A 16,835-nucleotide genomic window follows, 5' to 3' on the forward strand; every position below is an offset into this window, starting at 1 on the left:
TGAATTACATGATATCACCGGATGGGTGCTACTTTACCAATCTTAAGTTAATAAAATATTCAAAAACATTGCCCTTAAAATTAAGAATAAGCTTCTGGGAAGGTCAAGATTGAAAAAAATCTTTTTAAAAAAGCCAGATATAATGACATTATGTACTTATATATTTTTTGTACATAAGAAAAGTATGTATATAATGTAAAAAATTAATAAAAAGAATTGCAGAACTGAATCATTTCATTCCAAATGACGTTAATTAACTTTTGATACAACAATATTGATTGTTGTATATCTGATCAACTTAGATACTATTATCGGGATCTAACCGATTTCCCTACATTGTTTTCATGTTTAAGTTCATGGGGGTACAAATTTCTTATTCATAATAGTTGATTGATTAGAAAGGTAACAGTGTAATTTTAAATTCTCTAAATTCTTTTTTATAATATTCATAATAATTTTCATGTTTACCCCATTAGGTATAATTTAACCTTGTTCCCCGACCTCTGTCGTTCGATATTTAAATTCGCAGGTGAATAAAAGGGTATCATAATAAAATTAACTGAGGCTAATTGTACACCGATTCAATCTCATTGTACACTAGTCTATCTTGTTCACCAAGCAGTCGAAAGAGCTGGTCACATTTTATTACAACGTTTTTCTCAGATCGTATTCTTATTTGTCCGGTACAAATCTTGCAATCGATTTTTAACTAACTTTCCGACTAGATAGACATTTGAAACTTTTGGAATATATCAGAACACAATCTTAATGCATTTTTTTATTACTCTTAGCCATCTTTAAGTAGAATTGAATTATTTTTCGGTTAATTCTGTTTTGTATGAAACGTTATTTCGACACCATTATCGATTGCTAGGGGTCTAGAGTCCTAGCAACTAAAGTATTAATATATACGTGCGTTACTATGGAAATCAATATGACATGTCAAGTATAAATTTTTTTGATCGTTTAAGCTAGTCAAGTCAAGTTTATATGGTTCAACAGAAAAAAAATTCACAAGCCTATTCAAATTACAACCATTATTAATTAAACAATAATAATTACAAGATAAAAAGAACTTTTTATATACCACGTTTTTAAATTTTCTCTTGAATCATATTCATGACAATTCTATGTATTCATAATTTAGGACAAATAATATTGTCAACAAATCATTTTTTTTGCTATTTTGCAACAAACAAACAAATATAGAATACTGAAATGTCATTTTGATTTCCATAGTAACGCACGTATATATTAATAATTTAGTTCCTAGGACCACCCCCTTAGCAACCAATAACAGTGGATTGGATTACGGATTTCTTCCGAAATAACTTTTCATACAAAACAGAATTAACTGAAAATGAATTCAATTCTACTTAAAGATGGCTAAAAGTATTAAAAGAATGCATTGGCATCGTGTTCTGATATATTCTAACAGTTTCAAATGTCTAGCTAGTCGGGAAGTTAGTTAAAAATCGATTGCAAGATTTTTACTGGATAAACAACCACCGGACAAACAAGAATACGAGCTAAGAAAAACGTGGTAAAAATATAGAGGAGTGTTATACTAGTAGGTACATTACGCAACCTTATAATGTGTGTTCCCGTCGTGATATAGCGATCAAAAAAACTCTATATATTTAATAGTAGTTACCCGTTGGTATATTTTTATACAAAAATAATTATTCAGTATCTGGGAAGGACAAAAGAAATAAATTAATATATTATTTTGATATCAAACTCGAGCAATCTTGATAATTCCTCTCACGTACGAAAAGGAAATAAAATACTGAATTTTATTAATTTCCCTCGCTTAACACTCCAAGTTGCCACCGACCCGAGCATGGGTACTTTTTTTATAAATAATAAAATTCCACTCGAATTTATATAATATAAATATATATTTCATTATAATATGCCAGTTATTAATCAAAATAATTGAAACATAATATATGCGGTTAAGAGAAATAACGAAAACATTTAAGTTTAGTTGGATACAACATTTTTAAGTTAATTTTTACAATTTCCACATTTTGTTTGCTTACCATTCGTCTCTGTTCTGGCAGAATACACTAACTGGAGAATACTAGTTTTGAGTAATTTGACTTTGAAGCTTTTAACATGTTTGAAATGGTCTATCATGTGAGTTTATTAAGTAATCGTAAAAAGGATGACTTTAAAATAAAGACTGTTTATTTATTAAGAAGGTTTCCAGACGGTAAAGTTTGAAATAAGGAACATTTTCGTATAACTAACTCAATATGTCATTTTTTCGATTTAGTGTCTTCTGCCAGAACAGTGACGCATTTGTCATGACCGATTTCATGTTTAACACTTCTCAATACCATGTCATTCCACTAATAAGTAACTTTAACATAGTAATTAAATTTTTATTATTTTTTCATTCTATTCTATTCCGACCATGTCCGATCCTAATATGATCATTTATGGGCCTCCACAGAGTAGAGGTTTGTATTAACAGATTTTGTTTTTTACGAGAAATGGATGTCAGCCACTTGCTCAACCTATTATATACATACCCTGACTCACACACAAATTTAAAAAAAATATGTGTACTTGCCAGACCCAGGATTCGAACCTGGGACTCACGGCGTTATAGTTCAACGATTAACCCGCGCGACTACCGTGGGCGATAACATATTTTACATGCAGTATAATCCCAGTTATATATTAATTACGCGTCACATTTATAATGTCGTAGATCCCAGGCCTACATTGTTTTTCAATGTGTGTTTGGACACGCATTATGGATTAAGTGGCTAACATCTATATCTCGTAAAAAAATCTGTTAATATGTACAATCTTAGGTCCGAACATGGTATATATAAATAAATGTAGAGCATCCAAACCGGTTTAAAATAAAACTGGTTAACCGGGTAAACACGTGTTTCTAAACCTAAACTAACTAAAAACAGGATAATTTCACACGGTTAACCAACCAAATTCTTATATAAGTAGTAGGTTTTTGTACGAACAAAAAATAGAATTATGTAAAAAGACTCACCAACTGCGCAGTTCGGCAAAATGACAAAAATTGAATGTTACCTTTTAAATTTGCTTACTACTATTTACCCTACAATTAACTGATAATCATAATTCTTGAGATCTAGTCTAGCGTAGTGATCATTAATAACACTTGTGAAAAATACAAATAGGATATCCTAAAATCTCACCTAAGTCCAATGTATATTTTTTTAAATTCTGATTGTTTAAGCCGGTTAACCGGTTTGTTATAAACTGCTAATCGGTTAGTATTTTTCCCCGGTTAATTGGATGACCTAAATAAATGGTTTTATGCACCGCATAATGAATTTAGAAATATTTATTTTAATAAAAATGTATCACAGGATCATCATTTTACAATATTATTCAATACAATGGGTTTTCAAAAAGAATTCACAATTAGCTGACAGTAGTAATATTTGTATACATTAGATAGGTGTTTTAATACCCCACCACATCAATATATTTACATCCTGACTTGTTTAATTTTTTTTTAAAACAATATTAATAATTTTCAGCAAGATTATAATATAAGGATATAATATTATTATTATCTAACTGTCATTGTTTTATTATTACAACGTTTTTAAAAGGTCGTATTCTTATTTGTCCGGTGGTTGTCTGTCTGATACAAATCTTGCAATCGATTTTTAACTAAATTCCCGACTAGCTAGACACTTGAAACTTTTAGAATATATCAGAACACGATGCCAATGCATTTTTTAATACTTTAAGCCATTTATAAGTAGAATTAAATTCATTTTCAGTTAATTCTGTTCTGTATGAAAAGTTATTTAGGAAGAAATCCGTATTCCAATCTACTATTATTGGTTGCTAGGGTCCTAACAACTAAATTATTAATATATACGTGCGTTACTATGGAAATCAATACGAGTGTCAAAATGACATTTCAGTATTATTTCTATCAACTACAATTTTTTTGATCGTTTAAGCTAGTCAAGTCAGGTTTATATGATTCAACAGAAAATTTAAAAACGTTGTATATAATAAAGTTCTTTTTATCTTGTAATTATTTTAATTTAATATTATATATTTCTTGAAAAGTATATTACACAATTTGCACAATGTTTTTAACATTTTAAACTCCAATATTATGTTAATACATATTAATTTTAATATACATACCTGAGTAAGATACTACCAAGATTAGTTAATACTCATTTTTATCATATAGAAGAATCCATGACGTATTATAAGTATTCATATTATAATTATACTCGATTGGTTTTTAATTTATTTCTACAACTCTTCGATTTTCGCCGCAAAGACGATTCTTAACAAATGTTTTTTACTTTTCATTCATGGTGTTTAACTGTTAATTTTAGGTAATAATTAAAATAAAATGTGTAGTAATAATTCCACTTAATTGAATAATAAACAGGACCAGTTCCTTCTACTTCAAATGGTATGTTGAGAATATCCGCTTGAAGCGAACGAAAGTAGTTAATTATTAACTAAATGGAATTATTATTACAAATTGTAATTTAATTAATATATGTTTTACGATTTGTTCAATTTTATATTAACTATATAATATGAACATATTAAAAAAAACGTGTGATTTTTTTTAGGGTTGGGATTCGACCCACGACTTCAACAGAAGTTTTTTTGCAACCCCCGTTCATTACGGTCTTTTAGACTTACCTACTTTAGACATGCCAATCGGGAAATAATATTAGCTATTTCTATACTTCAGAGCCTGTATAATTTTGCATAAAACAACATATCTTTCTGAGTATACTCGTAATATTATTATACATAATAGAAACCTGAACCAAAAATCAAAAAGCGGAAATTCCATATATTATATCGAGCGGCTGAAAAATTTTAAATATCATGAGATACATTGGCTATCCGGTAGAGAGTTTATTCTATAATTTTATTTTTGTGATCATTTTATATTTATATTACACCCACGGAGGCCGCGCGGCTTAAGCGTTTAAGCGTTGGACTATAACGCCGTGGGTCCCAGGTTCGAATCCTGGGTCTGACAAGTACACATATTGTTTTACAATTTGTGTATGAGTCAGAGTATGGACCTAATAGGTTGAGCAAGTGGCTGACATCCATTTCTCGTACAAACAAAATCCGTCAATACAAACCTCCACTCTGTGGAGGCCCATATGATCCTATTAGGATCGGACATGGTCGAAAGAAAAAAGAAAAGAATTATATTTAGGTAAAGAAAAAATGTTAATTTACCGTTAAAATCGGTAACTATTCCAAACTGATCAGGTAGAGTAAAATCGAGACAAAAAAAATCATTGAAGGCAGCCGATATAAATGATTATACCTACAAAAATCTCTTATCAGTGTGTAAGTTGGTACCTATCCGACGGTTATGTGTACCGACGTGATAGATTATCCGCAAGCAAACATAATATTACATTTCCAGCTGCAAAACAATAGATAAATAGGTACTATCTCCACAACAAAACAAGTGATAAGTACTGCTGAGAACCACGTTAATAAATCACCAGGGAGTCATTGTTATTGCCCGTTACAACCACCAAATCGCGTAGGTATTGTATTTATCATTCGATATATTCTGCACAGTTAGTTAGTTCGACCATAAAACTCCACCAAATTGTATTTTTCGATTGATACGCGTGAAGCTTGTTTATTTATTTACAAACGGGGGAAAGTGAAACATTGTGAAAAGCGTAGTACAGATGTTAAATGAAAACTCTTTCGTAGGTACTTAATTATTTTGTTGGTAAACGAGAATATATTACGTAAACATACTAGTTATATTGTATACAATAAATAACGGTTTTATATTACTTCGTGGTCGTTTGTATTGTTTATGATTAAAGCATTAGATAATTCAGTTGATTTTAAATGAAAAGTAAATGAAGTGCTAATAAAGAAAATTAGTTAAATAGATTTTTCTGATTATGTTTAGTAAACATATGTAGCTGAAAATAAAATAGGGTTGAGGAGGTATTATTCATATGGTTTGACATTTGTTTCTTGTTTGACATGAATGATAAAAGATTGTGAGGTGTTTGAATGAAATCTTGTTTATAACAAAATAGTAACTCACCACAGGGAAAGAAGTTTCTCGGCGTGTGACAGAAATGAGAGCGTTGCTTCATCCGAGGCTAATGCCACTCAAACCATACACCAATCTGTTTGCAAATCACTTTAGCACAATATGTGTCGAATGGTCGGGGGAGAACTCGCGGGGGGAGGGGCGTGCGGGGGCGCTGCACTCTCGCGACGCCTAATGACCGAGTGTCGATTCGCGGGGGCGCCCCGTTCAGTCTCGGGGGTGCTTAGTTTGGTTGTCGCGACGTGTGACAGTCGTGGGGTACGCGGAGGCCCGCGTAACCGGCTTTCGCGGCGGGCTCCCGCTGCGGAATGACTCAAGAGGCGCCCCCTTCCCGCGCTCCGCCCCCCGTTTTCCTTCCGGAGCGCCGCGACGCCTGCGCGGAAACGTTTGAATCACATATCGGAAAATACACTCGTTATATTTCGTTGCTGTGGCTTACAGCAACCACATTGGTCAAACCAATTTATCACTTCATTTTCAGTAAAATGTCTCTTAATAAACTTTTATAATATGAACATGTGGATTCGATGACGAGACGATGAGCCTGGCTCAGCCACGTGTTGCGTACGCATACATCATGATTCATCATGTCTCGTCGTGGCCTGCCTTTTCTTCATTTTTATAAAAATACAAATGTGTATAACTTGAAATCCTTTTTATTTACATCAAATTGTATTTAGGTATGGTCCCAATATTGAAGCTCGATTTGATACAAATAAGATTTAAAATGAAAATAAATAAAAAGGATTTCAAGTTATACACATTCATAATTTTATAAAAATCGATGTTTTTTAAAATACATATAAAAAATATTAAAACTATGATTTAGTCAAAAATCTCTTAGGTGATGCTTAGAAAACTTAATAAATTAAATTTTAATAATAAATATTACCATAAAATATATGTAATAATAAGGTGCGGTCCGATTCAACAAATTCACAGTTTAATACATTTTTTACAATTGTAAGTTTATCTTTGATTTAAAATAAAAAATATTTTTCTTTTTAATGTTTTCAGATACTTACATATTTATTAATTAACACAGTTAAAATTGTAAATTATCAAAAAAATGTCTCAAATTGCAATCTTCGTATTTTTCCGCTAGGTGCCTCTGGTAGGTAAAGACATAACCTTAAATTTCTTTCCACGCCCAAATGATCCATAATGTGTTTTTGTGATGAGATCATGTGTGAAATAAACCGTTTCTAATAATAAAGTCAATTCTAAGAATTGGCAACAGTTGCTGTGTTAATATTGTCGATTTTTCCTACTACTGTATACTGTGAAAGATCATTCAGTACAATGTACTTCATAAAAAAAAATTATCAACGTCAGTTGACAGATGTAAAATTAGAAGCAGCTATGCGGCTCGCATTAAAAAAGGAGAATTGAGGAATTTCATTTGCATTATTTTTAAATAAATAGGTATGTACTAAAATGTCTTGTCTTTTCTAAAAATAAATTGATCCATTTTTTAGTAAATAAAATTTAGCTTTAATTTTTTTCAATCACAACAAAAGTGAAATTTGGTGCGGCCATCAGACGTTTCCTTAAAACTGTCAATGTCAATTGTGCGGCCACAGTTAAATTTCATGTGAGAACCAGTGGTCTCAATTAAATACACCGCCGTTTCAAAACGGAACAGACCAAAACGTAAATCTCGACTGAACGGACAACCGAACTGTCGTTTATGAACAATGAAAAATCCATCCTGTCTCGTCTCCATTTCGGTTTCAATCGGCCGCTTCAGTTTTGCATTTAGGCATAAAGCCCACCAAAAGCGTCGGATCGGGGCGATCACTGCGAAGTAGGCCCGTGAAGCGTAAATACAACCGAAATGACACTCCTCCCACCCGCGCATTACCCTTCACATATATAATAAGAGGCATGAGAAGCACAAAATAATTATTATTTTCAGCGCCTCTCATAACAAAGCAATAAAATTATTATTGTATTTCTCGGCGGCTTGTAATTCATATTCACGATGACATAATTCTACTAGCAATATATCGCATACCCAGCAACTAAACAATAACTTCTTTGATATTAAAATAATGGAGGCGCCCGTCTATCGACAACGCGTCCAGAAGCGGATAAAATAAAACAGCGCGCGCCCCTTTTGCTTGCCGTGTTCAATGGGCTTTGACATATTTAACAACGTAGTATTTTCGTTAATTCGTCCCGCTGAGAAGCCAAACAACGCGTGAATCATGGGGCGAGCGGGCACAGCGCTTCGTTAAAACCAGTGTACTCTGCCATATTTGATCACGTTGTATTTTCGATGATTCACATTGAATATGCGCGAGCGCCCCGCACGCCCGATTGTATGTGCTCGGCGCCTTACACGTCAGTTTAACTGACAGCTCGATTGAAACGGAGAGTGATACGACAGCAAAACTGATCGATTAAAAGCATCTGAGAAAGATCTTTGGAACCACCACGTGGTTTTCACAAGCTTCACCCAAGTAGCAGAAATTGACAAATAAGCTCTAGAGTTCTTTGGAAAATGGACACAATTATATAGAAAATTAATACTGCACATCCATTTAATGTTTTAATTCTTAAGTATTTAAATATTTTTGTTAAGTGGCCCCACAACAACATCAAAAAGATCTATCTGTTTCAGACAATTTTGAAACATTTAAGCCTTAAACATTTATTTAATTTGTTAGTACCTATTTTTAAATATTTTTGGATTATTACATATTTTAGGTTTAAGCACATATTTTCACATAAACACAAAATAATTAATTCACCCAATAACACTGGTAAACACAATTGAAATGTTAGAACCATCTAAGTCACTAATTAGTGGAGCAAATTAATATTTTAAACAATACTGCTGCTAAAATAAGAAAACGTTCCTGGACCAATTGGAATAAAAATAAATACAAAATTAAATGGTGTATTAAATAAAAATACTGGACTTCAAACACTGCAGAATATTAAAGCTGGTTTGGAAAATCCATCAGATGCCTCAGATGTTTTAATTTTTTCTACTTCAGAAATTGTAGTTTCATTTACATACGCAATAATAACATCTGTAGAATCAAGTGGAAAGAAGTTTTTCCGTGTTTAAAAATTTGCTAGGATCAAATCGTCAAAGATTCACTTTCGAAAATTTGAAGCATCGTTTTATTATTTATTTTAATAAAGCGTTTTCTATTTGACCATGAAATTTTTAAAACATGTTTTCCAATTATATCGACATATTTTAGGTACTTACCTATTATTCATTTTTAGCACCTAAACATCCTAAGTCTAGTGATGAGTAACCGATTGCCCAGCAAGGATTTTTGAAATAATAATATGGTGAAGACTGAAATAAATTTATTTTTTTTGTAAAATAATCTGTAAAATAAATTACACACTGGTAACTAAAAAATGGTATTTCAGTTCAAAAATGTCCACATAAATGGCAAATCAAGGATTGTAAAATAACAATACGATTTACCGATATGATGGCGAAGCTCGCTGAAAAGTTGGCTTACTTCTAATAGAAAGTTATGAGGCAGAATTTTGGAACAAAGCAGGAAGAGGGAACATGGAAAATAATAGACAATGAAGATACAACATTTTACTTAATTTATATTTTAATATACACACATGTATATTATTTTTAATACTGCAACTAGCCATGAGGACCAATGACAATAGTCACCACACAGTCACATACATACCCAGGCTTTGAGAAAACCAAATAAACATATTTTGACCACATCGATAATAATTAAACCCGGACCCCCGGATGAAATACTTTATTTTTTTAGAATTATTAATAACCATGTCCTTGCCTTTTCGGAAAGGTGGTTGTTAGTAATTTTGAATAATCACAAACACCCAGGCTTTGAGAAAAACACATAAATATTGTGTGTTCTGACCGGGAATCGAACTCAGGAACTCTCGGGTGGAAGGCAAGCGCCTTACGCACTGCACCACGAGAGCCGCCTCGGATGACATACTTATGGCACCCAGGCTATTCATACATATTAAATTCCTGCAATCAGGGCGGCTAAGACGTGCCACCATAATGCTGAATACCTAGACAGTTTTCGAAAATAATCTTGACCAAACCACCAAGTGAGCCGACCACGACTCCGATGGACCTGTTATGTACACTAATAATACATCACACCTATTTAATTTACAATGCTATTTGATTATAGCATCATATAAACTTTAAGCTTTTAAAGTAAACAATATAATATAATATAATATAAACATTTATGCACCCACTTGAATGTGTCAAATAAGAAATGTTTAAAGGGATCTCACAGTAACCAAAACGCACACCTTCAGTAATAAATAAGATGATATATGTATCCTTTTATACAAATAGCACTTTACCCTCTTTTAAAATACTGACACGAGTTAAGTAATACACTTAACTGGTATTATTTACGAGCTCATGCAAATCTGTTCTCACCCTTTTGGAGTGAACACCTGCACGTCACATCCATTTTTAACTATGTTGATTTAAACAAATGCATCATTATTAAATCGCTCCCACGCTTTTGCGTGTTATGGAAATAAGCCAGAAGAAGCACTTAACTGGTTATTATCAGTATTATTTACGAGTTTCTGTTCAATACTTGAAGTAAAGCAATTTGTTATCTACATTAACTGCACAAATGTGCATCTTTTTGGATTAGTTTAGACACTTATGAACACCTGCATAGTCAAATAATGTCATAAATGTTATTTCTTGTTAATGTAAAACATATATCACAATCAACACGTGCAGATGAAATGCAGTCTGTTCAAGTCAAAAACCCATTAAAGAGAATATTATAAAACCTCAGGGAATGTTACCCCTGTTGTCTTTAGTCTCCAACCATTGTACAGTACGTAACCTTTGTCTGTCAAACACTTTGTACTAAAATTATTACTGAAATAAATAGTAATGTTTTACTTTACGTAAAACACTATTTTCTCCGCTGTGTTCACAATCAATTACAAACGCCCACCGCTCTAGCATCCTAGAAGGTAAATCTCCTGACAAAACTACCTTCAAGACGTACAGTCTATAACCGTACAAGAAAACTGTGAAGAATTACATCAAGGAGTCTCACAGAGTGTCCCAATTCTGGTAAGAAACTTAAGGAAGGTTAATATCATCAAACCATACAGGACCTGCCAACCCAGATCTCCTACTCCCTTAAGCTACTCATCACTAGGACATAACAGACCGATGGATAATTGAGGAAACCATTGCTGGCTATGGGCTGTAGCACCATGGTAAGAAGCTATTGTTTCGAACGATGGAAATACTTCGTTTGAATATACTTTTAATCAGTGGCGCACCCAGGGGGGGGGGCAAGGGGCCCTGGCACCCCCCAAAATTATCAGAATGATTTTAAACATTGAAATTGAAAGCCGATAAACTATACTTTTGGGCTAAGACAAATAAAAACACGGCAAAAAAATGATTTGTAATTCTCCAGCACCCTTTTAGAAAATTTTCTTAGATTTTAATTTCTAACACAAAAATTTCGAAACACTAATGTTAAGTTTTTTTAGAAACCCAATCCCTAATGGAACTGTCAAAAAATTCTCGGTGTCCACCCAAAAGTCCGGAGTGGTGTAGGGTGTAGGCTGGGGAGGGCTGACAGGGCTCTGGCCTGGGGGCCCGTGCTGTGGGGGGCCCGGCGTGTCGGTTTGACCAGATAAGTGAGATAAACACACATCATACATTAGCTTTAATAGTAAAAAAAGTCGCCTGCGGCGCTATTATACTTCATGGCCATGAACATTTTCAATTATATAATTGTGCAATATATTTTTTGATTAATATGTGTCGATACTTGACAGCTCCATTATTAAAGTAGATGTAATAAAAATCGCCAATAATTCACTGTATCAGTACCCTTAATTTGAACTAAAACACAATTTCAAAAACGTTAATGTAGTGTTTCACACTGTCCTTAATCTTTGCGGTAGGTAGGGGCCCACCAAATATCCTATCCTGAGGGCCCGTTTCAGGATGTGGGGACCATTGTGTAGGTACACCGAGTGCAATAGACAAAAGGCCGATAAACGACAAATTAGGCTGTGAAGAAGAAAAAGATTCTATGGGACTAATTTACATTATCCTCGTTGGGCCCTCCCCAATATTAAATCCTGGGTGCGCCACTGCTTTTAATACTCGTTATGGTTGCGTTCAGGGAAATCCTCAAAACGTATTATACGTCAACATAAAATGTAAAAAATTGTTTTAAATTAACGCAATAGTCTTTTACCTCTTTTATATTCAAAACTCGTTGAATTTTTCGTACAATTGTACTAATTTCATTCATGCAGTTCGTTTTATAAGACAATATTAGGTACACAAAATATTTTCCTTTTATTTTGTCATGGTAAAAAGTTGGGAAATGTTCATATGTTGATAGAGAAATGAAAGTAAATTTGATGTAAAAAAGAAGAAAGAATGCTCAGTCGGTTAAAGCAAGGATTAATTAAATCAGAGCATTGTAACGGAGCTCGGAGCAGGAGCACGGAGCATTGGAGCAATGGGATTTGACAGAAGCGGAGCCGGATCAGGAACATTTGTAATGCTCCACTGCTCCGGATGTTTTTTTTTGTTATTACATTTTCGTCCTAAAATCCAATGAAAATAGTATATTTTGACATTTTGCAACACTGGAATTATTTGAAATATGGCAACACTGCCGAGTGATAAATAACCTGACTTTTTTGACAGAAGAAGCAAATAATGAGAGACGATTTGTGGTCGGTTTGTTTAATAGAATTAGTAATGAAAATGACAATTATTTTAAAACTACTTTTTTAACATTTTTATACATATTATAGGTAGTACTTAGTAAAACTTTTTACCAGAAGCGGAGCCGGAGCAAGTATTAGGTCCTGGAGCGGAGCAACCCAAAAAAGGGTCCGCTCCAACGCTCTGAATTAAATGACTATTAATATCAAGGCGTGTGATCGCGCTGTCACGTGGATCTGACTATCAGTGAAACTTGAATCTATAGAATATATAAAAATGGATATAGGTAGATTATAAAAGATGTTAAATAAGCAAGCCTTGTAGGTGTATAATATATTAGTAATTGGGGCGCCTAAAATATGTACATGATTAAATACTATATATGTAAAGGAAACACAGTAATTTAGAGAGTTAAGAATGGTTTGTTAAAAGCTTAAACACGTCATATTAATCTAATTAAAATAAATAAATAATGAAAACAATAATATGGTATTTACTAACAATGGAGACTCGTGGTCAATGTTTGAAAAGACAGAAAAATTACAAAAACATTATAATGTAATGTTCGTTTAAAAGTTCAAAATGTGCTACGGGATGGGAGCATCAGTCTGATAATATTTTAAATACAAAGAAAAACGACATCGCATACTTTTTTCCCGTAGCGGCAGCTTACTGTGACAGCACGTGACAGCACATAACGTGATCATAATGTATTTGAACCTTTATTGTCTAGACTGCAACCTACGTATATAATGCATTGAGTACATCGCAAATAGTAAATAATACTATATACATATCGATAGGGCATCGATTGTAAAGGCATTTATTATTTTTGACACCATTTCTACCAGTTTGATTCACTATTCAATCCGGTGGGAATTTTTCTTATTATTGTGTTTGCCTTTTGGTGGGTGTACACAGTGCCTGAAGATGCCGAAAGGCGAAACTCGGGTCGCAAAAAACGATTCAAATGGAATAGTACAAAACTTAGATCCATTAGAATTCAAATTCCGTCAAGTACCTTCGGTGGATAGTATTAGTTGGGTGCCACTTGACAATACCCTCGAGGTCTGATGATGGTACTAGCTCAGTCATTGGACCCGAGGTATCAAGAATAATTCATGTAAACTTAAATATTTTTGACACCTCGGGTCCACCGACTGAGCTAGTACCATTATCGGACCTCGAGGGTATTGTGAAGTTCTAATATCCATGTATTTTATACAAAGAACCAGTAAACTCCTTCCTATAATATTAAACTAAAAATGTTATTTTTAACAATTATACGTATTAAAATTAATATGCAACTACGAATAGTAAATTTTGACTGAATGAAGAAAATCTATCACTGCATCCAAGATTTTCCGAGGTTTTACCGAGTGCAGTTTACGGTATTTTCCTCGTGCCCAGTTGTTCTGGGCGGCGCTACCAGCAGCTATCGAAGGCTCTACTAATGCGGGAAGGGGGTTAAAGGGGAATTTACGATCGAGGGAAGGCGTGAAAAGCGCTGGGACAGGGGAAAAGGGAGTCACCCGGTAGAAGCGCTCTACAACGCAATTTTCTCTACACTCGAATACACTGTGCATTTTCACCCCGGAAAAACTTAACCGTGTTATACAGAAACAAGCATCCTTTTCTTTAGTATCAGCGTTTGTGATCAATGTTAGATATTTCAGGTGTATATTGAATTGGTAGTTAATGTGATGATAGCCATGAGACGATCCACAGATGTCCCTTGAGTCGACCTGACCTGCTTTATCGTCGTCCAGCTGAGACGGATAGTTACAGGCATGGTCACTGCCAAAAAACTGTTTTTTTAGGTTACTCCATGTATGTAACAATGATCTAGTATAGGGACATTTTTTCAATGTCACTTAATTGTTATACTTACCTCAACTATTTTGTAGTACAATCTACATGATGTATTATTTATATTTCAATTACAACTGTCATAAAGTTGGCTTTAGTTGAAATCTGTGTGTAAATAAATATTGGAGGGGAGGAGACAAAAAAAATCTTAGCAAAGCGTAATTTAAAAAATAAACTCTTTTAGCTTGTTTTTCATCAAATTCTTTTTAACATTTCAATCTATAATAACAAGGCAAGTGATTATTTAGTGTCAATGATCTGCCGATTTGGTAATTTAGTTACATATATTTAAAAAAAAGTCTTAAGGGCCCCACATGCGCCACGTAGGTCAAAATGGGCATTTTATGGTATTTTCTGAAAACATATTTAAAAAAAAAAACGTTTTTTTCAATTAGGTACATGTTCAAACACGCGCGTTACCATGATCTTACTCCCTACTCCAGTTATCATTTGTCAGTTTACGGCTACGGCCGTATGTTGTAGCTTAACCACTGGGAAATGCCGATAGAAATGGCGTATTTCAAAAAAATACTACCTTATTCTTAGGTCAATAATAATTATAAAAGCATCATTATTCGTAGGATGTTTTATCACATTTGAATGGTCAAAGACATAGCTTATAATCAGTATCTCTATATATTCAAATGTGTTAATCGTGCCCATTTTTGAATAATAAAATGCATAATTCTTGTCAAATTTGGGATCACAGAGATTATAGGTGAACATATTTTTTTATCGTAAATATTTCACTATAATATAATGTTAACAACAATTTTACTAATGGTTTTATAAATGCGTTTAAAAATTAATAAACCTAAAAAATCTTAATACCACTGCACATGGATCTACTGAAATATGACTATATTCTAAAACAGTAGATCGATAGGTTTAAAAGAATACTATTTTATGTAATAAAAATACTTTATGCAATCATCTAATGTTTAAAGAAATATAAAGGATAATAAGGCTTCAAAATTATATAAATAGATTATCTACGACGTTTAAGGAATGTCCAGGCTTATGCTCTGAAAATACCATAAAATCTCCTTTTTCACTTATGTGGCGCATACCCGTTAATGCGATTTGAATTTTTACTGATAATTTAGTTCTCACCTTCTATAATAAATGACTATAACACCTGCCGTAAGCTTTTTTGATGATTTTTTAAAAAATATTTTTCGGTTTTCGGAGCCCCTGGGTTATAATATAACACTTTTAGCCCATTTATAATAAATAAGGCCCTCTACACGTGAGTGTGTCAAGACAGACTGATGCAGATCGTTATAACCCATGACTTTCCATCTCCATCAATACCAAATTGTGTGATCAGCGTATTGTTGAAAAAAATTGTGTTTCTACTATTTCTTAAAATTTGGCATCAAGAGAAAAAAACTGCTGTACGAATAATAATATAAAATGCAATAGCTAATGAGATACAAACATTCTACATAAAAAATACATAAGTATTAATATTACGATTGTCTATAGGTATGTGTTTAAATTCTAATTGATTTAAGAGCATAAATAAGTGAAACGGCAAATAATTTTCAACAGTATGTGGAACGAAATTTCGCAGTCGTCGCCAATCGGAGACTGACAGTCGAGGTGTGAGCACGTCAATATGTTTTGTGACGGCGTCGGAGGAATATATTCTTAAATCGTGTAAAGATGACTAAAAAACGTTCCGCAAGTACTTGAAAAAGAAAACATGTCAATGAATATACTATTATTATTACGAATATAACAATAAACATAACATTAAAAGGACGCATGTTGAATTTTTATGACAAATTATATTTCGTTCGGCTCGCGTCATTTGCACAATCCGCGCATCGCCTAGTCACGATCTTTTTATACCATGCCTCAGCTGAAGTATCGCCTTAAGTGTTGTACTAGGTACATATTTCATTCGAGTCATTTTTTCAACCCGGATTTCGCCTTTCGGCATCTTCAGACACCATGTGCACTCACCAATGCCAAATACACACTGACAACGAATGTTTGTGATATGTTTGTCGAGTAGGGCACCAGGGCCATGCCCTATATCACTTTCATCTGAAGCATAGCGTATGATGTAAGTACGTCCCCTTGGCAAATAAATATTTTTTCGCATGGGATAATCAGTCTTCAGTGTTTTTTGTCCGT

At 33.4% G+C, this 16,835-nt stretch overlaps 1 protein-coding gene across 2 annotated transcripts in view; it reads right to left on the bottom strand.

Moving 5' to 3' along the window:
• LOC147064393 (uncharacterized) overlaps positions 1-6,415 on the bottom strand; it is a 601,761-nt gene extending 595,346 nt beyond the window's left edge. The window contains exon 1 of one of the 2 annotated variants that reach the window (XM_085957691.1): positions 6,092-6,415. The gene's annotated coding sequence lies outside the window, so the exon portion shown is untranslated. The remainder of the gene's footprint in view (positions 1-6,091) is intronic. The other variant, XM_085957692.1, reaches the window with a different exon arrangement.
• Between the last annotated feature and the right edge of the window lie 10,420 nt (positions 6,416-16,835).

Source organism: Rhyacophila brunnea, unplaced genomic scaffold (assembly GCF_057557595.1).
Source record: "Rhyacophila brunnea isolate RB1 unplaced genomic scaffold, BYU_Rbru_1.0 scaffold_7, whole genome shotgun sequence".
Lineage (NCBI taxonomy): Eukaryota > Metazoa > Arthropoda > Insecta > Trichoptera > Rhyacophilidae > Rhyacophila > Rhyacophila brunnea.